Here is a 21,655-nt window from a genome sequence, read left to right as displayed (position 1 = left end):
CCACAACTATCCTGACATACTTGGTTCTTGAAGCTCTGAATTCCTTTGTCTTGTTCTTTCATAGCTGTAAAGTCCAGAAATGAAGAATGAAGAATTCAGAAATGAAGAATTTGGTATCTAACGTTTTCAATTTACTGCCAGTACATACCTGCCCAAAAATCAACATAAAAAGAACATTTGGAACAGGAAAAATATTTTACAGAAAACAAACATTTTAAGAATACCACTTTCTTGTTCCAGGGTGAAAAACAAACAATGATAATCCTCAACATAACTGGTAATTATGTTTTCAAGTTACCTCAATTTTTGGCTCTAAAAAGGACTAATACCAGAAAACCTATAGGGCTGAATACTTAATCTGTGTATAAAACTATAGTTAAACATGTAATAAGCTTTTATTTATCCAGTCTTTTGCACAGCCCATTTTGTCCCTCACAACATCTGTTATAGTACCTCATATGTAAGAATCATAAGGGTTTTAAGTAGTCTTAATAACCTAAAATTTCCAAACTCAAAATACTTTCCTCTTGTCTGGTAGCCAATCCTGTATCAAGAAACACCCGAATACTTAGTTCTGTGCTCTTTACTAAAACAAGTAAGCAACAAGTTCTCTTTTTTAAAGGGGTTCAATATTCAGGAGTCCCTTTCCCAAGAAAAATATCTATACTATGATGGAAAGCTTTTCTTCAATGACAGCTGTGTGTTGCCTAAATTCCATTTCTATGCTTTCAATTTCTTTTAACTCTGCTAAAACCTAGCAATAGGTTAGTGTCTCTTTTCTGCTCTCCTCCCCTTGGTTACATATAAAAATACGTTTTTCAGTTGGGCGCGGTGGCTCACGCCTGTAATCCCAGCACTTTGGGAGGCCAAGGCGGGTCGATGAAGAGTTCAGGAGTTTGAGACCAGCCTGATCAACATGGTGAAACCCCATCTCTAGAAAAATACAAAAATTACCCAGGTGTGGTGGCGCGTGCCTGTAATCCCAGCTACTGAGGAAGCTGAAGGAGGAGAATCGCTTGAACCCAGGAGGCGGAGGGTGCAGTGAGCCGAGATTGTGCCATTACGCTCCAGCCTGGGCAATAGAGCGAGACTCCATCTCAAAAAAAAAAAAAGACAAGTTTTTGTGGATATGGCTTAATATCACAAACAAGAATACCAAAGAATCTATCAAAATGTTACCATATTGATATTATGGCAAAGGCATTAACCAGCTCTAGGATTTGTAATCAACCAGCTCTAAAGTTTTTATTTTACAGATAAGGTCAAAACAGTGGTTTAGAGAGACGAAGTAACTTCCGCAAGGTTACAGTTAGTAAATATCCCAGTTAGGATTCAAAGCAAGCTTTTTTTGCTTTAGAATTCTTCCCCAGGTGCCTCTTCCATCAACTTCAACTATTTATAAATTCTCCCAAGTTCCCCAAGGGAGTTAGATTTGAATGATGTAAAGAGCAGAAACATAGGACTGACTGAATGATTCTCATTTTTTTGACTCTTAAAATTATTGAAGACGCCAAAGATCTTTTGTTTATGTGAATTTTATCTTTCCACATTTACCACATTCAAATTTTTAAAATGTAGTATTTATCAATGTATTTTAAGACAAGCCCATTACAAGTTAACATAAATAACATTTCAACAAAAAATACTTTCCCTCCAAAAAGTGAGAAAAGTAACGTTGTTTTGCATTTTGCAAATCTCTTTTATGTCTAACTTGATAAAAGATGGTTGGATTCTCACAGTTACTTCTGCATTCAGTCTGTTGCTATATGTAGCTTTGGTTAAGTATATAATGAAAATCTAGTCGGAAAAGGGAGAAGTATTTTAATAACCTTTTCAGATAACTGTGTTTGGTAAATACTAAAACTCAACAAACGGTAGTTTCTTTTTTTTTTTTTTAATAAATAGAGACAGGGTCTCACTATGTTGACCAGGCTCAACTCCAACTCCTGGGCTCACACAATCCTTCCCCTTGGCCTCCCAAAGTGCTGGGATTACAGGAGTGAGCCACCACGCTAGGCCAAATAGTAGTTTCTTAAAGGACAGTTAACATTTTGGAATCTGAAACCACATCAATCCACTTTTTTACTGTTAAAATCCATTGCTATATCTGGAATTTTCAAAGGATCTTTTGCCTTTGCTTGATTTTGCAACATCATGCATTGGTCATTTGCAAAGCATAGATTTACTGAGTTATGCCCATCTTCCAAATAACATATTTCATTATACAACATTTTAAAATGTTGCAGTCCTTAACCACTGATATCATAAGGAAAGTCTTTTAAGTACTAGGAAGCTGTCAAACTCCAGCTGTCAACTTTTTAAAAATTCTAATTTTCACCCAAATTTTATCACTGGTAATAAATACTGTCAGTTGTTTTCCTAAAAGTGACAAGCTCACTTCATTTTCAAGAAATATCTGCCAAATACTAAGTGTGAAAAACCATAGTCTGCTAGTCGTTCTTTCAAGTAAAAATGCTACTCCATGAAATAAGCCATCATTCATTCACAACCCAATCTCACAAATGCTTTTCCTTCATGACAACAATCACACCTCCCTAGGCAGCATAAATGCTTTATCCATGTTTATTTAATCACAAATTCTTAAAAATTAAAAAGACATGTAGTCAAAAGCTAAGACTTAATAATAATAGGCTGGGCACGGTGGCTCATGCCTGTAATCCCAGCATTTTGGGACGCCGAGGCAGGTGGATCGCCTGAGGTCAGGAGTTCGAGACCAGCCTGGCCAACATGGCGAAGCACTGTCTCTACTAAAAATACAACCAGGGAGGAAGAGATTGCAGTGAGCCGAGATAGTGCCACTGCACTCCACCCTGGGCGACAGAGCAAAACTCCGCCTCAAAAAAATAAAAATAGAATAATAAATTTTACTGCTTCAAGGGCATTCTCAAGTAGTTTGGTGCCCCTGACTTGCTTTGTGCTAAGGTACCGCCAGTAGTTTTACCCAGCCTTGCTTTTGAGCCATCAGTGTATCAGTGAAAACAATAAATAGCATCTTACTATTATTTTGAAAATAGTTATGACCTTGAGGCTACCCTGAAAGGGTAAGAGGAGATCCCCATGGGTCATCTGTCCAGACTTTGAGAACTGCTTTCCTACATTATACCACTAGTTCAAGATGGGAGTGGAAACTCTAACTAAATCAGGTTCGTCCCAAGAGTCCACTCTGTTACCTCCTTTAGTTTGAGATACACCACCAACACAGCTCTGGAAAAGGGAAGGAAATCAACGGCACAAGGTGTCACCTGTTTCAACATCTTGAACACTTTTATGTTAGACCAGTAATTCTCAATGTAGTGGTTACATTAATCAGTCTCAGCCGCAGGACTGCTCATTTGAAAATGTAAAGATGACAACCCCCCTCTGCTCCATTCAAATAAATTTGGGGGATGAGGCCCCCCAAATTGTACGTTTAACCACTTTCAAGTTACTTTTTATGCACCCCGAAGTTGAGAACGATTGTGCTAACAGTTCGAATTCAGAGTTCAAGCTCTCAGACCCTGAGCAATAGTGTCTCAAAATTAATCGTTTGCCAAGGAGCAGCCCTCCCTGCCCCCTCCGTTTCCCTTTCCTCTAGTTGGGTAAATGCCTACAGAAGTAAAACCCCGGCCGGGCGCGGTGGCTGACGCCTGTAATCCCAGCACTTTGGGAGGCCAAGGTGGGCGGATCACCTGAGGTCAGGCGTTCAAGACCAGCCTGGCCAACATGGTGAAACCTCGTCCCTACTAAAAATACAAAAATTAGCCGGGCGTGGTAGCACATGCCTGTAATCCCAGCTACTAGGAAGGCTGAGGCAGGAGAATCACTGGAACCCGGCAGACGGAGGTTGCAGTGAGCAGAGATCGTGCCACTGCACACCAGCCTGGGCGACAAGAGTGAAACTTCGTCTCAAAAAAAAAAAAAAAAAGTAAAACCCCATTTCTGTGGAGTTTTGAGCTGCGGTAAGAGGTGTCTACGGGCTTGGAAGGACGGGCTACACCGCTTGCATCAAGACGGCGGCTGCTCTGAGATAGTCCAACTGCATCTTAGTTTCCATTTCGAAAATGAGACTGGCCACTAAATGACTCCAAGGACTCATCAGCACTACCTTTTTCTGAACTAAGAATGTCTAAGACAAATGCTACTAGCAGTTTGAGAGAATACCACATCTGGAGAGGAAGGAAATAAGAACAACACGCAGAAATTTCGACGGAAAGCAAGTAGATCAATGACAGTACTCCTTTGCAAAAGGTGCCAAGAACCTAAAGAAAATAGTCCCCGGGATAAACATGGCGCCCACCGCGGCAGGACATAATCACCAGAAAATAAAGATTCCCCGCCCCATTCCATTTTATAAATCACGGCGCCATCCCAAAAGAAATTTGGGGACCGAGGGAGGAGACTTCGTAAACTAGCTGCAGTGCACTAAGGCTTGGGATGTACTATTAGACCAAGCAGAGATTACATAACACAAGGGATCGGCTCAGCAATCACTCATTTTCCTCCTCCCGCTCAAAACGAGCGCCCCACTCCTTCTCGGAGCGGGAATGGGGCGGGGAGGGCCGCGCACCCCCACCCCCAGGGGCCGCTCCGCCGCCGCCCGCCGCCGCCCGCCCCCTCCGCCGCACGGCCTCGCCCCCTCGCCGGCCCCTCCCGCCGCGCCCCGCCGTCTCGCCACCGCCCGCGCCCCCGCCCCTTCCCCAGCGGGCCACCGCCCGCGCCCGCGCCCGCGCCGCCCACTCCTCCGAGACGCCTCGCGCCGAGCGTGCGTGTGGACGTCGGGCTGTGTGCGGGGCCGTGGGGCGCGAGTGCGCGCGCGCGCGCCGCGGCGGGCGCCGGGGGGCGGGGGCGGCCGGCCAGCCGGCAGGCAGGGGCCTCCGCCGCCGGCCCTTCGCGCGGCTCCCGCGGCCCGGGGCGCACGCACACACACTCGCGCTCGCGCGCCGCACCCCGCGGCCGCCCCTGCCGCGGGCCGCGCCGCCACTCGCGGTGGGCGGGGGCGCGCACCGCCGGCCCCCCGCCCCCACCCCCGCGCGTACCGGCCCCATCCCCCTCTCATTGTCTCGCCTCTGAACGCCTCGCCGAGCGAAAAGATAACGGAACCCCCGGGAGCAGGGGGTGGGGAGAGAGAAGGCTCGCTCGCTCACTCACCTCCCGTGGTCGTCGCCGCCGGTAGTCTGACCCGAGGAAGGCGCCGTCGCCTTAAAGGGACCTTACACCCGGCGCCAGAAGGGGGTGGGAGCAGGGGAGGGGACGGGGGCTTGGGGGGAGACGAAGACGAGGTAACCGTTGAAAGCTCGTCTCCCCAAGGGTGAAAGGAAGCCTCCCTCGGGTTCGAGTGATTCGGGGTGGATTTTTTTCCCGAGGGGGGCGGGGGGGCCCCGAGGGAGGGGGGTGGGGGGGCCAAGGAATGCGGCTCCGTGTACGGGAGCTGGCGCGGGGGAGAGAGACGCCGACTCCCCCCACCGACCCTCTCGCCCCGCGGAGGGATACGGCTCGTCACTTCCGCCCTCCCCTTTTTCACGGCCTCCCAATTGGTCGGAGCGCGCTGCACGTCATGGGCTCATCCAAACCCCTGCCCGGGCTTCTTTTCTAGTCAAGTTTGGCTGGGCCTGCAAATAAATAAATAAAGGAAAACATTTTTTGTAATGAAAAAAGAATAATTAGCTTCAGAAGCTATATCTAAATTTTGGTGAGAAAAATGAGACTTCCAAAGAAAATATTCCCCAATTTACTTGCCTAGAGTTTCCAAGGAAGTGTTGGGAGGCTCCCCCACTTTCCACTCAAGGCTTAGACCCAGTCAAGAGGGAGACTTCATGACACAGGCCAGGTGGTGAGGCCCAGTGGCACCAACAACTGTCATTGGAACAAAGAACAAAATGGCACTCACTCTTTCTCAAGAGACACTCGGCCAAGTAACCTTGTGGCTGTGGCCTTGTTTAAGTGAAGAACTTTTAAAAGCCATTTTGATCCTCAAGCCCTTCTGGATCCTGTAAAGAAGTGGCACACGATTGTTAAAGCGATTATTGTGATGGAAACTGCTTTGCTCCCATTGTGAGTAGATTCAGCAGAGATCCCCAGTTCCAAGAAACCACACACACTCCACATCCTTATGCTTTTTGCTCCAATCAAGGCTGAGATGGGTTGGCTCAAAGAAATTGGTTAGTCCACTCAAACGACCATCCACCTGTTTATTCTTCCCCAGACAAAAACTACCTCTTTTCAGGTAGCTAAGAAATTTTGTCCTTTATTGCCTTCTGAGATTATAAAAATGTAATATTTTCCTTGAATATTTGAAAATGTTTGCTATTTAAGCAATACACAAATATTTGCTTCAAACCAAATGTGAAATCAAGGTACTTGGTGCAGAAAGGGGAAATCCAGAACTATGTTTATTCGTGTTCTTTATATACACACTCCATTCAAACCACCAGACTGAAAATAGGCAGTGGAAGTAGGCATTCCAAATTGTATGCACCTGCCCGTGTGAGTGTGCACATGTGCATACACATACACACACTGCCACCACCCAGTTTCATTCCATTTCATACCAAAACCATGTGAGTGATTTCCACTAGTGTAGGATGCTTAGGAAGGACTTCATTATTTGAATGAGAAGAATCACTAAATCCTTCTGAAAATACTTCTGAAGACTTTCCAGACCTGATCTGGAGAAGCCCATATTAGGATTATGGGATCAATCACCAAAAGACTACATGAAACTCAAATCCTATTTTATGCTGTCGTGTAATTACTATAATTCATTATATATGTTATATTTACATTATGTATATTACGTTATTAACCTTTGAAAAATTCCAACATATTTTCCCATGCTCTGTCAATTTATTCTCCCAGCCAATGAGATCTAGCGCAGACTATGCCATGTACCGTTGACCAGTAACTGTTAGCATGCTTTATTGAATATGGATCATGCATCCATTCATTCATTCAATGAATATTTATTGGGGGCTGGGCATGGTGGCTAACACCTGTAATCCCAACACTTTGGAAGGCCAAGGGAGGAGGATCACAGCAGTCTGAGGGCAGCCTGGGCAACTTAGCAACATCCCATCTCTACAAAAAAAAAATTTTTTTTTTTAAACAGAGTCTCGCTCTCTCCCCCAGGCTGGAGTGAAGTGGCGCGATCTCGGCTCACTGCAACCTCCGCCTGCTGGGTGCAATTCTCCTGCCTCAGCCTCCTGAGTAGCTGGGACTACAGGCGTGCGCCACGATGCCTGGCTAATTTTTTCTATTTTTAGTAGAGACGGGGTTTCACCAAGCAGGCTGGTCTCGAACTCCTGACCTCGTGATCTGCCCGCCTACGCCTCCCAAAGCGCTAGGATTACAGGCGTGAGCCACCGTGCCCGGCCCCAAAAAATTTTTTTCATTAGCTGGTTGTGGTATTCCTAGATACTTGGAAGACTTGGGAGGATCACTTGAGGCCAGGAGTTTGAGACTGCAGTGAGCTATGATGACACTACTTGCACTCTAGCCTGGGAGGGACAGATCAAGATCCTGTCTCAAAAAAAAAAAAATTATTGAGCACATGTACTAGGCACTGTTTTAGGTGCTGGGAATACAGCAGCAACAACAACAACAAATACCTGAATCTGTGGGATTTATACTCTAGAGGGAAAGAGACATAAAATATACACATAAACAAATTGTTCTATTATCTATTGTTAAATAACAAATGACCCCGAACTTAGTGGCTTAAAACAACAATTTCATTACCTCTCATGGTTCTGGGAGGTAATTAGGCTCAGCTAAACAGTTCTCACTTGGGAGTCTCGTATGCAGTGGCTAGGGCTGAAGTAATCTCAAAAGCTTCCTTACATGTCTGGAAGTTGAGGTTGACTGTTGGCTTGGACCGCAGCTGGGGTTGTTGGCAGACCATTTACAAGTGGCTTCTCCATGTAGCCTGGGCTTCCTCATATCATAGTGGCTGAGTTCCAAGACTGAGTGCCCCAAAAGGACCAGACAGAGATCGTGACCTAGTCTCAGAGGTCATATAGTGTTACTTCCATTACAGTTACAGGATGGAGAGCATAGATCCCCATCTCTCAACAGGAATAGTGGAAATGTCACATTGTAAGAAAGTGTGCGGAAAGGGAAATCTTGTGGCCATCTTGGAAAATGCAATCTGATATACATTATGTAAATAAATATGGATTATATGAAATGGTGATAGGTGCTATGAAGGGTAAAGGGCAGGATAGGGGAATTAGGAGTGTGGTGCAGACATGGGGGTGGAGAATTTGCTATTTTATGTGGGGTGATTGGAGAAGTCCTTGTTAAGGTGACATTTGGGCAAAGACCTGAAGAAAGTGAAGCAAAGTTTAGGTTTTACCTGTAGTGAAAATGAAGCTGCTGGAGGATCATAAAGCAAGTAGTGACACGGCCTGACTCACGTTTTTAAAGGATCACTGTGGCTGCTTGTGAAGAATAACTAATAGAGGCAAGGGCAGATGCAGGGAGACCAGATAGAAGGCTATTGCAATAATCCAGGTGAGAGTTGATGGTAGCTTGGACCAGGATGGGAGTTGTGAAGCTGCTGCTTCAGGTGATTGAGTTCTGTGGTGTGTTACTTACTCCTCTCTATTTTTCTGTCATTTAGTTTGTGCCCTGGGAGACAGTTTTGACCCATAATGCCCAATAAAATGAGTGATGGTGCTATGCCTGCCACCAAGAAATAGAGAAAGTCTATCATGCTGAATGTAAAAGTGGGAGTTTTGCAGGATCTGGAGGCACCTTTGAGGAAATGGGTGTGGAAACAGAGGGTAAAGATCAACAGGCAATTAGGGAATGGAGTGTCTTTTGACGTTGTAAAAGGTATCCTGGCCAGGCGTGGTGGCTCATGCCTGTAATCCCAGCACTTTGGGAGGCCGAGGTGGGTGGATTACAAGATCAGGAGTTTGAGACCAGCCTGGCCAACATAGTGAAACCCCATCTCTACTAAAAATACAAAAATTAGCCAGGCGTGGTGGCACATGCCTGTAGTCCTAACTACTCAGGAGGCTGAGGCAGGAGAATCGCTTGAACCCGGGAGGTGGAGGTTGCAGTGAGCCGAGATCACACCACATCACTCCAGCCTGGGCGACAGAGTGAGACTCCATCTCAGAGAAAAAAAAAAAAAGGAAATGATGAGCAAAGACATTTTATACCTTCAGAAGATTTCAAGGAAACTCTGCCACCTTACATTACAACACTGGTGCAGCACTTCAAAAGAGACTATACAGTTAACACTGCTATTTCCAGAAACGTATTCCTTGTGCTAAAGAGAGAATGCTCATATTAATTTGGACAGTGTTGGAACATTTTGCTTCTTCAGCTAAAACACAGGTTTCCAGAGTGAAGTAACAGAACTGATAGCTTTGGTCTCTCTTTTGGACCATCTGGATAATGGTTTGAACCATCTTGATGATGATGGGAAACCCAAGTAGTAGAACAAATAACCTGAATCAGATCCTTAGAAATCAACTCGTATGTGCCTCTATAACATACTGGGGAGGAATCTGAAAGCCAATCCAGTCTGATATGTTGAAGAAATTTGATCCTAATAGTGGTACTCCTAAAAATTATTCCAGTCTTCAGTAGCCAACTTAGAAACTTTTTCTAAGAAAGAAAGTCAAAGGTTAATGGATGTCCCAAGCTGAGCTTTTCAGTTACATAGCTGGAGAGTGTTTCTTTTCTACAGTTTATGGAAATACTTACTTGCTTCCTTGACTTACGGTTTCTGCCACAAGTTGAAAATTGGGGCTGGGCACGGTGGCTCATGCCTGTAATCCCAGCACTTTGGGAGGCCGAGGCAGGCAGATCACCTGAGGTCTGGAGTTCAAGACCAGCCTGGCCAAAGGTCTTTAGTAGAGATGGTGAAACCCCATCTCTACTAAAAATACAAAAAAATTAGCCAGGCGTGGTGGAACGCGCCTGTAATCTCAGCTATTTGGGAGGCTGAAGCAGGAGAATCACTTGAACCCAGGAGGTGGAGGCTGCAGTGAGCCAGGATTGCACCATTGCACTCCAGCCTGGGCAAGAAGAGTGAAACTCCATCAAAAAACAAACAAACAAACAACAACAACAAAACATACAAAAGAAAATTGGAACCACCTGTAGCTTGGAGAATGTTAAAGAAGAGAGACAAATGATTTCAGCATGTCTTCAAAAGCATTGAGTCATGGATGCCCTCGGTGGCATCATTTTGCTAAAATGCAGACCTAATCACTTATTGTTCAGGTTCAGCGTGAGGTTGACTGGTATGTGTTTGGGCGGGGAGTAGGGAGGCTCAGATGGTGAGGTTAGTCCAGGCAGAAATAAGCTTCATGGGAGATAATGCCAGATTTCTTTAAGAAATGGGTAACAGCTGAACACGATGGCTCACGCCTGTAATCCCAACACTTTGGGAGGCCGAGGTGGGCAGATCACAAGGTCAGGAGTTTCAGACCAGCCTGACCAAAATAGTGAAACCCCGTCTCTACTAAAAATACAAAAAATTAGCCGGGTGTGGTGGTGCATGCCTGTAATCCCAGCTACCTGGGAGGCTGAGACAGGAGAATTGCTTGAACCTGGGAAGCGAAGGCTGCAGCAAGCCGAGATCACGCCACTACATAGCATCCCGGGCCACAGTGTGAGACTTCGTCTCAAAAAAAAAAAAAAAAGAAAGAAAGAAAGAAATGGGTATCCCACTCTCTGTAATGCACACTCAGGATTGTCAAAGCTGGAACCTCAAAGAGAGCTACTCATTTCAGAAAACGTTAGAGAAAAACAGTAGAGACATTTTTACCATCTGAGCAGCTCCCAGGTTGAAAAGATGGATAGCTGATTGCACTGAGCCTGGGATTCAGCATGTGTATAAGTCAGCATGTGTGGTGGAAGGAAAACATTGAGGTGCTTAACTTGACAGGCAAATTGCCATGAAATAAAGGGCAAGTGGAGATCTACATTTGACCAATGTCAAATTAAAAAATGGGGAAGTTAACAGCTGTGGCTGGATTTTATTTAGGAATATTATTTGCTACCTTCTTATTTTTAGAAGAGTTGGGGACTTTCCTAGAGACACAGGAGGTGAGAAAAAGCCTGAGGAAGTTCTCAGACTGGGTTTCTAAAGGAAGAATTCCCATTAGCTTTCAGTAAGAAGCAATTAAGATCTCTGTCTTCAAAATATATTTCATAAGAAATGCATGAGCAGCAGTGTTATCATCATCAAGAGCTCACTGTGAGTTGCTGCATGGTTTCCTAGGAGGTAATGATGTAGTTTAACTTCGAATTAAATTAATATTTTAAAGAGATACCCAGAAGCAAAGCTATACTTGTCTAATCTAGGTTGTTGCTATGGAGTTGACCAGGTATGATTATCAAGTAATTAAATTGACTCCATAAAGCTTCATGACAAAATAAATTGGACTATTTTATAGGTATGCTTGATATATGACTTGTTCCTGATAATGGATTGCAGAGTAAAATGTAGTAAAAATTCCTTTTCCTCTAGCATACATTCTTTTTAAATTTAGCAGTGTTTATATTTTATTATAGTCATGCATAATTTTCAGAATGCAACTGTGGACAGTAAATAGCTTTTCCAATTCATATTTTTGAAGGACATGAGGATTAATATCATTGTTTTACAGATGAGAAGACTGAGGTATCATTCAGAATTAATTTTTCTTTTTCAGGCAGAGTCTTGCTTTGTTGCCCATGCTGGAGTGCAGTGGTGCAATCTCGGCTCACTGCAGCCTCCGTCTCCCCAGTTCAAGTGATTCTGCTGCCTCGGCCTCCCGAGTAGCTGGGATTACAGGTGCCCGCCACCATGCCCGGCTAATTTTTGTATTTTTAGTAGAGCTAGGGTTTCACCATGTTGGCCAGGATTAAATTTTTTAAAGGTTTCTGGTGTAGATAAGTGGTAAGGTCCGTTTGGGTCTTCTCTTATTACTGAATATGTACAATAGGAGTTAGAGGTGGCAAAGGGGCCATCTCCCATGACAGCAAAAGATCATCCATTTTTAATGACTTTTCTGTTACCTGAAACATAGAGGTAATAAAATCTGACAATGTGAGAGTGCCACGATTCACCAGTTTAAAATCATTTTATAGGAGGAAAATGATTTAACTTTCGTTCGTTCAGGAAATAATTCTCATTTCTCAGTTTTCACATAAATGTAGCTGTGTGTATAAGTGCTGTGCATCAGGTGTGAATAAGAGTTTTATCTTTCCTACGAACCTTGCTTCCTGGCAGGCTCTGATCTCTGTTTCTCCTATTCAGAGATCTTATTCCTAGCCTAGAAAAGTGAGTCTTAAACTTTTCTGCATCATGACCCCCTCAAAAATCTCTATAAAAGCTATGAATTATCTCCCCCAGAAAAATGCACATTTGTACATATACACAACATTTTGCAAGCACTTTCAGACTTGAATCCTGTTTCTGGGCTTGTTCATGAACCCCAGTGGACAAGATGCTTCTGGCCAGTCATGGTGGATCACACCTGTAATCCCAGCACTTTGGGAGGCCAAGGTGGGTGGATCACTTGAGGTCAGGAGTTCAAGACTAGCGTGGCCAATATGGCGAAATCCCATCTCTACTAAAAATACAAAAATTAGCCGGGCATGGGGGTGCGGGTCTGTAATTCCAGCTACTCCTGAGGCTGAAGCATGGGAGGCGAAGGTTGCAGTGAGCTGAGATTGTGCCACTGCGCTCCTCCCTGGGTGACAGAGCAAGACTCTGTCTCGAGAAAAAAAAAAAAAAAAAAAAAAAGATATGCTTCATTCCCTGTCTTCCTAGAGAAATGACACATTTCTCAATAATCCTATATGAGCATATGTGCCCAAAGAACTAGAGTTTCTTCTCACTCTAACATGTGGCTTATTATTATTATATTACTATTACTATATTACTATTATTATTATTATTTTTGAGATGGAGTCTCACTGTGTTACCCAGGTTGGAGTGCAGTGGTACGATCTCAGCTCACTGCAACCTCCGCCTCCTGGGTTCAGGCAAATTCTTCTGCCTCAGCCTCCCGAGTAGCTGGGACTACAGCTGCGTGCCACCACACCTGGCTAATTTTTGTATTTTTAGTAGAGATGGGGTTTCACCATAGTGGCCAGGCTGGTCTCGAACCCCTGACCTCGTGATCCGCCCGCCTTGACCTCCTAAAGTGCTGGGATTACAGGCGTGAGCCACTGTACCCGGCCATTATTATTATTATTTTACTTCTTCCTTTATCTTTGCCCAAGATGTTCTTTGACATGTAGGAAAGTCCAGGAACCTCTAGAACCCCATAGATGATCAGATAGTCTAGTTACTTCAGCCAGTTGAGTTGATGTAATTGGCATTAAGGAGGTTATTTTGATTCTCCAACCTTGCAAGAATAGTGGCTCTCCTGGGATGCCTGCCTTTACTATATTGACTGTGGCTCACTGAATATTCATGTACTCTCATTTCCCAGCCTCTCTTGTAGCTGTATCAGGGCCTCAAGATTGAGTCCTTGTAAATGGGAATGTAAGTGCAATTGATGGATTACTTCTGGCCCAGAATGTTATTCCTAGCCTAGAAAGTGAATCTTAACCTTTTTTTTTTTTTTTTTTTTTTTTTTTTATGAGACAAAGTCTCTCTCTGTCACCCAGGCTGGAGTGCAGTGGTGTGATTTCAGCCCGCCACCACACCTGGCTAATTTTTTGTATTTTTAGTAGAGACGGGTTTTCACCATGTTAGCCAGGATGGTCTCGATCTCCTGACCTCGTGATCTCTTAACCTTTTTTTTGCATTTTTTAGTAGAAATGGGGTTTCACCATATTGGCCAGGCTGGTCTCGAACTCCTGACCTCAAGAATGTTCTGGGCCAGAAGTAATCCATCAATTGCCCTTCAATTTAAAGGTTGACATGCCTCCTCTTTTCCCATCAAATGAGATGGTAGAACCAGAGTATGGAAGCATCCTAGATTCCTGAGTCACCCCATGAAGTAGAGTTGAACTAGTGAGTTGCCCAGAATACATCAGACTTTACCAGAATAACAACAAAAAAAATTTATTGTGCTAAATCACTGAGATTCCAGGATTAATTTGTTAATGTAGGATAGCTTAATTATACTGACTAATAAACGGGTATAAAGGTTGGACTGAAAAAATAAGAAGTTCCCAGGACACTTTTATGGTTAAGAATGTGAGACAAGGCCAGGTGCAGTAGCTCACGCCTGTAATCCCAGAACTTTGGGAGGCCAAGGAGGGAGGATTGTTTGAGTCCAAAAGTTCAAGAGCAGCCTGGGCAACGTAATGAAACCCTATCTCTACAAAAAGTAAAAAGTTAGTTGGGTGTGGTAGTGCGTGCCTGTAGTCCCAGCCACTGGAGAGGCTGAGGCGGGAAGACTGCTGGAACCCAGGATTTTGAGGCTGCAGTGAGCTATGATTGTGCCATTGCACTCCAGCCTGGGTGGCAGTGTGAGACCTGTCTCTAAACAAAACAAAACACAACAAAAAAGAATGAGAGACAACATGGTGAACTGGATAGAGCCTGATATTAGTTACATTGCAGGGTTGTTATATTAGAGATATAATATATAAAATGTCTAGGCCAATACTTTACAGTAGTTACTCCATAAATGATAGTTTTTACCAATAATTCTTAAGATATAAATATTTTATGGGACATGATAACATTTGACTATACTCATGGATGACAGGCTCCCTATTCTGATTCTTCCCGAGATTTCTTACCTTAAGGTATCTCTTCTAAATACTTTGGGTCTTGGGCTCAAGCATCTTTTATAAAATTGCTTGAAGTAATAACTTCCAAGAAATATGTAGTTATTGTTCTTAATCAGTCAAGCATTTAGTAAAACCCTACTATTTCTTCCACATGTTAATTAACAAAATAGGTAACGTAATATTGCCAAGTGTTAATTTGTGTGGCCCAGGCAATTAAAGAATATGACATATAAAATGATGTTAAATGTATGAGACAGACAGTACCTTCTGGCAAGAGATAGGAAAGATCTGTGCAGGCTCAAGTCTTTGGTGAAAAATTCTTAAAAGGAGTGGGCTCAGACCTTGTCTTAAAGAAGGGGCAGGATGTAGATAAATGAGGGAAAAGAAGAAAGGCATTCCACGTGGGCAGCAGATTAATAAAGTTACTGATAAAACCAACAAAGAGGCCAGACGTGGTGGCTCACGCCTGTAATCCCAGCACCTTGGGAGGCCAAGGTGGGTGGATCACGAGGTTGGGAGTTCAAGACCAGCTTGGCTAACATGGTGAAACCCTGTTTCTACTAAAAATACAAAAATTAGCGAGGCATAGTGGTGTGCACCTGTAATCTCAGCTACTCGGGAGGCTGAGGGAGGAGAATCACTTGAATCCGGGAGGCAGAGGTTGCAGTGAGCTGAGATTGTGCCACTGCACTCTAGCCTGGGCAACAGAAAGAGACTCTGTTTCAGAAAAAAACAAAAAAATTAAAAAAAACCACCTAAAATATTAGATTGAATCAAGAAAAATTACTGGTTTTTTTTGTGGGTCAAAAACAATCTAATATCAGCAGTTTCATATCATTTGACCTAATAAAAGCAGCATTTGCGGAGTGATACTCTGGAAGTTTCAACCGTATTGGTAATGTTTTATTTTTTATACTGAGTGGTAGGTTTATAGATTCCTTATATTCTTAATTTTCTTGTGGTTTTAAATATTTCATAATCATCTTTTTAAAATAATTTAAACATTAGCAAAAAAAAGAGTTAAGTCTCATCAAATAATTTAAACAATCTCTTTACGTAATGCTTATTCTCATCAGGAAAATAACACCTGGTTTTCTCAACATCCTCAGACATTCATCCTTTTCTCTAGCTTTTCTCCAGTGTGGTGTCCAATTGTACTGGCGACAAGCATGGCTTGTGCAACATTATGATAAAGAAGAATCCAGAGGGCCGAGTGTGGTGGCTCACGTCTGTAATCCCAGCACTTTGGGAGGCTGAGGCGGGTGGATCATATGAGGTTAGGAGTTCGAGACCAGCCTGTCCAACATGGTGAAACCCCATCTCTACTAAAAATACAAAATTAGCTGGGCATGGTGGAGCGCACCTGTAGTCCCAGCTACTTGGGAGGCTGAGGCAGGAGAATCGCTTGAACCTGGGAGGTGGAGGTTGCAATGAGCCCAGATCCTGCTATTGCACTCCAGCCTGGGCAACAAGAGTGAAACTCCATCTTAAAAAATAATAATAAAAATTAAAAAATAAAGAAGAAGAATCCAGAGACCCCAAGTGGAATGTTCTTTAACTCTTCTGGCCTCTGGGACAATGCCCCTTCTCCATCTGCCCACCGCTTGCCCTACTGGTGTTCGCGGTTGAAATTTGTGGTTCAAGACCGTGTGGGTACAACTTGTGAGCTGGTCCCACTCAGGTTGCCCAGGCCTCGTGGCTCTCCCTCAACCTCCTTTCAACTCTCTGGCTCTACAGGTCCCTCTAAGTTTGTCTGAGGGGCCCCTTTGGCCCTGAACTTGGGGTGGTTCACTCTGCAGTCTTCACTGCAGTGTCACCTTGCCCTACTAAGGCTGCCTCCTCCAGCAAGCTTCTCAGCCACTGTGGCTCTCCCTCATAGCACCCCAGGAAAGCGGGGCCTCAGGGTCCCTTTCTGCCAGACTGTAGTTCACTCACACTTTTATCTGATGTGCCGCGCCACAGGAGGGTACAAGGCATGCCTAGTGTGGTGGCGCATGCCTGTAATCCCAGCTACTCGGAAGGCTGAGGCAGGAGAATTGCTTGAACCCAGGAGGCAGAGGTTGTGGTGAGCGGAGATCGTGCCATTGCGCTCCAGCCTGGGCAACAAGAGCAAAACTCCGTCTCAAAAAAAAAAAAACAACTGTCAATAATTATTATTTTAGTTATATTATTATTGTTTTATCATTTTTCTTATTATTAATATCCTTAGTGGGTAAGTGGGCCGCTATTGACAATGGGGAGTGTTTCCCAACCATCAACACTCTCACCCACACATACACTTGGGCTACTTTTTTTTTTTTTTTAAGATGGAGTTTCGCTCATTACCCAGGCTGGAGTGCAATGGCACCATCTCGGCTCACTGCAACCTCTGCCTCCCAGGTTCAAGTGATTCTCCTGCCTCAGCCTCCCGAGTACCCAGTAGCTAGGATTACAAGTGCCCACCACCACGCCTAGCTAACTTTTGTATTTTTAATAGAGACCCCATCTCTATTAAACCCCTTTCGCCATGTTGGCCAGGCTGGTCTTGAACTCCTGACCTCAAGTGATCCACCTGCCTTGGCCTCCCAAAGTGCTGGGATTACTGGTATGAGCCACCGCACCGGGCCCAATTTGGGCGTTTTAATCCAAACGTTAAGCTAATGAAAGTGGCCAGATTGGAGTGTGTGTAATGGGGGGAAGAAATGGGTGTAAAGATAGAAAGTTTCAGTCACAAACTTGTTAGCATGACAGAGAGCTCCCCTACTTGAGAAGGGACAAAGTCAATTCAAGACCTTTGGGCTTTCTGGCTGGATGCGGTGGCTCATGCTTATAATCTCAACACTTTGGGAGGCCAAGGCAGGTGGATCACCTGAGATCAGGAGTTCGAGAACAGCTTGACCAAAATGGTGAAACCCCGTCTCTACTGAAAATACAAAAATTAGCCGGGCGTGGTGGTGTGCGCCTGTAAATCCAGCTACTAAGGAGTCTGAGACAGGAGGATTGCTTGAACCCAGGACACAGAGGTTGCAGTGAGCTGAGATTGCGCCACTGCACTCCAGCCTGGGCAACAGAGCAAGACTCCATCTCAAAACAAACAAACAAACAAACAAAGACCTTCAGGCTTTCATATAACCTATATGGGTGGATAAAATTTTAGAAATAAATAATAAGGGGAAAAAGATAAATAAAAATTCAAATTTTAAAATAAAGTAAAATAGATCCATGGGGGTATCTGAAGACATGATATTCCAGCAACTCAGATTTCTCTGGGACTCCACTGGAGACAGATCTTTCAGGCACATTTGTAATATGTCCACTGCCCAGGGGACAGGATAGAAGAGCCATAGAAAAAAAGGGAACTTGGCAGAATTGCCTTTGTATAACTTTCTTTCAGTAAAGAAAGTTATAGCTTTCTTTACTGAAATAATAGCTTTAAAGAGACAAATTATTCACAAATCATTAGTAGGAAATGTTGAGATGAGATGATAAGCAAGAAAGGTAATTAAAGTCTGTACTATTCTTAAAATGAAATACTGTCTAAGTATAGAGGAATAAATTAGATGACTTTTCAACCTTTCCAATCTACGCATCCTTAAAAAGTTCCACTGTCTAGCACAGTGGTTTTTAAACATTTTTTGACAGCCACCCACAGTAAAAAGCATATTCTACATCTTGACTGGCTACACACAAACACACAGTACTTTTCATGATTCAGATTGCATCAAAGACTACTGATATTCACTATGTGATAGCTTTCTATTCTCTTTTATTACACCTTTTTTTTTTTTTTTTTTTTTTTGAGACAGTGTCTTGCTCCGTTGCCCAAGCTGGAGTGCAGTGGCTTATAAAACATGGCTCACTGCAGCCTTGAACTCCTGGGCTCATGCAATCCTCCTGCCTCAGCCTCTGGAGTAGCTGGGACCACAGAAGTGCACCACCACACCCGGCTAGTTTTATTTTTATCTGTAGAGATGGGATCTCCCTATGTTGCCCAGTCTGGTCTCCAACCTGGGGCCTCAAGTGATCCCCCTGCCTCGGCCTCCCAAAGTGCAGGGATTACAGCTTGGGCCACTGTGCCCAGCCCTTTCTTCCATCATTCCGTCCTCTCCTTCCTTCTTAATACTGCTTGTCAAACTGATTTTGCCACCCAGTTTGAAAAAGAAGGTCTAGAGGATTATCCCAATCATTAACTATTTCTGCAGGTTAGCTTACCTTTCCAGAATACAGAATAGAATTCAGTAAACTGCCTCAAAGAGCAGTTTCTAGATTTGACTTCTTCCTCTAGGGTTTATGAAGTCATCATTCTCAAGTGACCTGGATTTCCCTATACGTGAACCTCATGACGTGGGAGCCCGGGGTAGGGAGGGACAGATAACATGAGAATCAATAGAAAGAACTGCAAGGTCTGAAGACAAGAACCATTTGTCTAGTGGAGTCTATTTTATATCCATTTTTTAAAAATCTCCATTTAAGATATTTAGCTTCAACGTGCACCTTGACCAATTAATCCAACAAACAAAACTCTGGCTTGGGGGCCCAGTTACTCACTTTCATGGAAAGAGACCTCTGTTTTTAGAACCAGGGATCTTGTGAGTCCCTCCCACGTCCCCAGCCCTTCTCTGGCCTCGGGTAACTTTTCCCTCCAGTTTGGTGGAAGGTTACATTAGAAGAAAATAGTCCCTACCGTCTAGAAAGTTTTCGGGGGGGGGGGGGGAAAGGGCGTTGGACGTGCGGGTGGGTGGGTATACCGGGAAGGGACAGCTGGAGCCGCGAAGGCGCGGGGGCCCGCGGCGCGTGGGTGTGGAGGCCGCGGGGCGGCAGGAGGCACTGGGAAGCGGGGTGAAGAGCACCGAAGTCCAGAAAAGGGCAGTGTCCGCCCTGCGCTCCTCTGCTGGCGCCCGCAACCCGGGAGGGAGCGGCGAGGCTCTGGAGGGTGGGATTCGAGGTCTGAACCCTCGAGTGGGCTTGGGTTTTCAGGAGCCGCCTTTTCTTATTGATCATTTCTCTTTTGTCATCATAATCTCTTGGCCTCAGACTGAGTTAAGGGAGCCATAGTAGGAGTGCAGAAAATGAAGTGGAGGGAAAAAAAATGTGATATTTAAAATATAGTTTTTCCTACTTTCTTTTTCTCTCTTAAATTAATTTAGATGTAAATAACATTTTAACATGGCCCAACATCAGGCTCCTAGGCTCTGGCTGCTGGTCTCACTTGACACCAGAATAAGATTTTGGTGTGCTAGTAATTTTGCCAAATGGAGGCCTACTCCCCAAAACATCACCGTGGTGCACGATGAACATTTCTGTAGGTGATGACGTGGAGTTTTTGTTTTACTTCATTCTAATACATGTCCCTGCTTCAAGTGGGTAAAATTATACCTAGCTCAGCCCAGGTTTAATTCAGATTATTTAAAAAATTTCAGTGGCAAGTAATTTACGAGCTTCTCTTTATTAAGATTTAGGAAATTTTGCTTTATTGCGCATGCATTTTAAGTATTTTTTTTGCTGTGTTCTTAGTGTAGATAGAAAACAACCTGTCACTGTCTCCTAGTTGGCCCTGTCAACAAACATTTGAGAAGTGCTTAGATCAGAATGCTGCTGAGTACTACAAATTAAACAATCTGATGTACTTGTTAATTTCATTACAAACAGCAGTTAGGATTTCATATACATATAGTCTGTACCATGCTATATATCAGAAATCTTTGTAAATATAAACTCCTTAAATATAGGGACCCAGTTTTATTCTTCAGCGAAAGGGAGTTAATCTCCTTTTGGTGTTGTGCATTTAGAAGGATCTCGGATGTAAGAGGCTCATTAAATGATAGCTGTTAGTATTATTTATCTTGGTATCTTCCAAAGGGCTTTGCACATGGCTAACACTAAGAAATATTGGTTGAATGAATGAAGGTGCCATGTCCCATACTGCGGTATACACAGAGAAAAGACCAGGATGGGGACACTAGCACAGTGATTTCATTTCATCAGTGAAGCTTTGTGTGGAAGTATCCCTCCTGCAGCCCTTTTACCAGATGCAGGCTCCCTTGACCTTGGATTGTGGACCACTTAAAATTTTCGGGGGAAAAAGTGTGCCTAATTAGCTAGTAGGGCCTAACCTCTTGTCAAGATGGAACTTAAGAAGTTTGTCTAAGTATGGAAAAGCTAAGCTCACTTGACACAGATCACGGGAAGAAAGATTTCTGCATGTTATTCAAGTTATTCACGTCAAAAGCGATTAGGGGGCCCCAGCTTCCATTACATCATTCATTAGGAAAATGTGTGCTGGGAGCTCTGCAAATCACATGATTTGATGGAGGCATTGAGACTGGGTTTCTTGTGTGTCTGCCCTTGGCCATATTCAGTTTTTAGTATGTTTGGAAAAGGCTGAAGCAGAACATGAAGATCTAGTTTATTTTAATGCTGTCAGACGGCTAAATGGTGGAAACTTGTTGAAGAGATTTACTGAGCTGTTTCCTTAGATTGAAGACTTTAGAGAATTAATTAAATTCTCTAAATTTAATTAATTCTGAGAGATACAACATGCCAGACCCCTACTGACTCTAAGAGTGTACTTTCTTACTGATATGATGTGATAGCTGAGCACAGTATATGTGAAACTGCTGGGGAGTAATACAAGAGCAGTGCTGATGTGTTCTAAGACATGCAGGTGTTCAGATGAGAACTGGCCGTGACAACTGAGTCAGCCAGGCACTGGACTCATTTCCTTTTGCTTAAGCACCATGAGCTCAGTAGAAGCACAGACTTTCACAAGGTGCTGAACTACTTGGTGAAAATGAAGTCACAATTTTGGAAGAGCTTCACTGATTTTGATGTGTAGGTATTGTTTCACATTTTAGCTGTTGCTTTTAGAATGCATGCCTTAAGATGGTTCTCAGTTATCATGCTATATCTATGCCACGCCATTTCTAGAGCAAGTAACTTAGCTGAAAGTGACTATACCTATAAGAAAACAAATATCCCT

At 43.8% G+C, this 21,655-nt stretch overlaps 1 protein-coding gene across 7 annotated transcripts in view; it reads right to left on the bottom strand.

Moving 5' to 3' along the window:
* Nucleotides 1–18,921, bottom strand: part of POGZ (pogo transposable element derived with ZNF domain) — a 69,916-nt gene extending 50,995 nt beyond the window's left edge. For 2 of the 7 annotated variants that reach the window (XM_008970391.5, XM_063605365.1), the window contains exon 1: nt 955–4,576. The gene's annotated coding sequence lies outside the window, so the exon portion shown is untranslated. Of the gene's footprint in view, nt 1–20; nt 65–954; nt 4,578–5,148; nt 5,610–5,887; nt 5,988–16,632; nt 16,789–18,888 lie in introns of those variants that run through there. The other 5 variants (XM_008970393.6, XM_055101303.2, XM_003817249.6 and 2 more) reach the window with 5 other exon arrangements.
* Between the last annotated feature and the right edge of the window lie 2,734 nt (nt 18,922–21,655).

Source organism: Pan paniscus, chromosome 1 (assembly GCF_029289425.2).
Source record: "Pan paniscus chromosome 1, NHGRI_mPanPan1-v2.0_pri, whole genome shotgun sequence".
In the NCBI taxonomy this organism is placed as follows: domain Eukaryota; kingdom Metazoa; phylum Chordata; class Mammalia; order Primates; family Hominidae; genus Pan; species Pan paniscus.
This window is presented reverse-complemented; position numbering and strand designations above follow the sequence as displayed.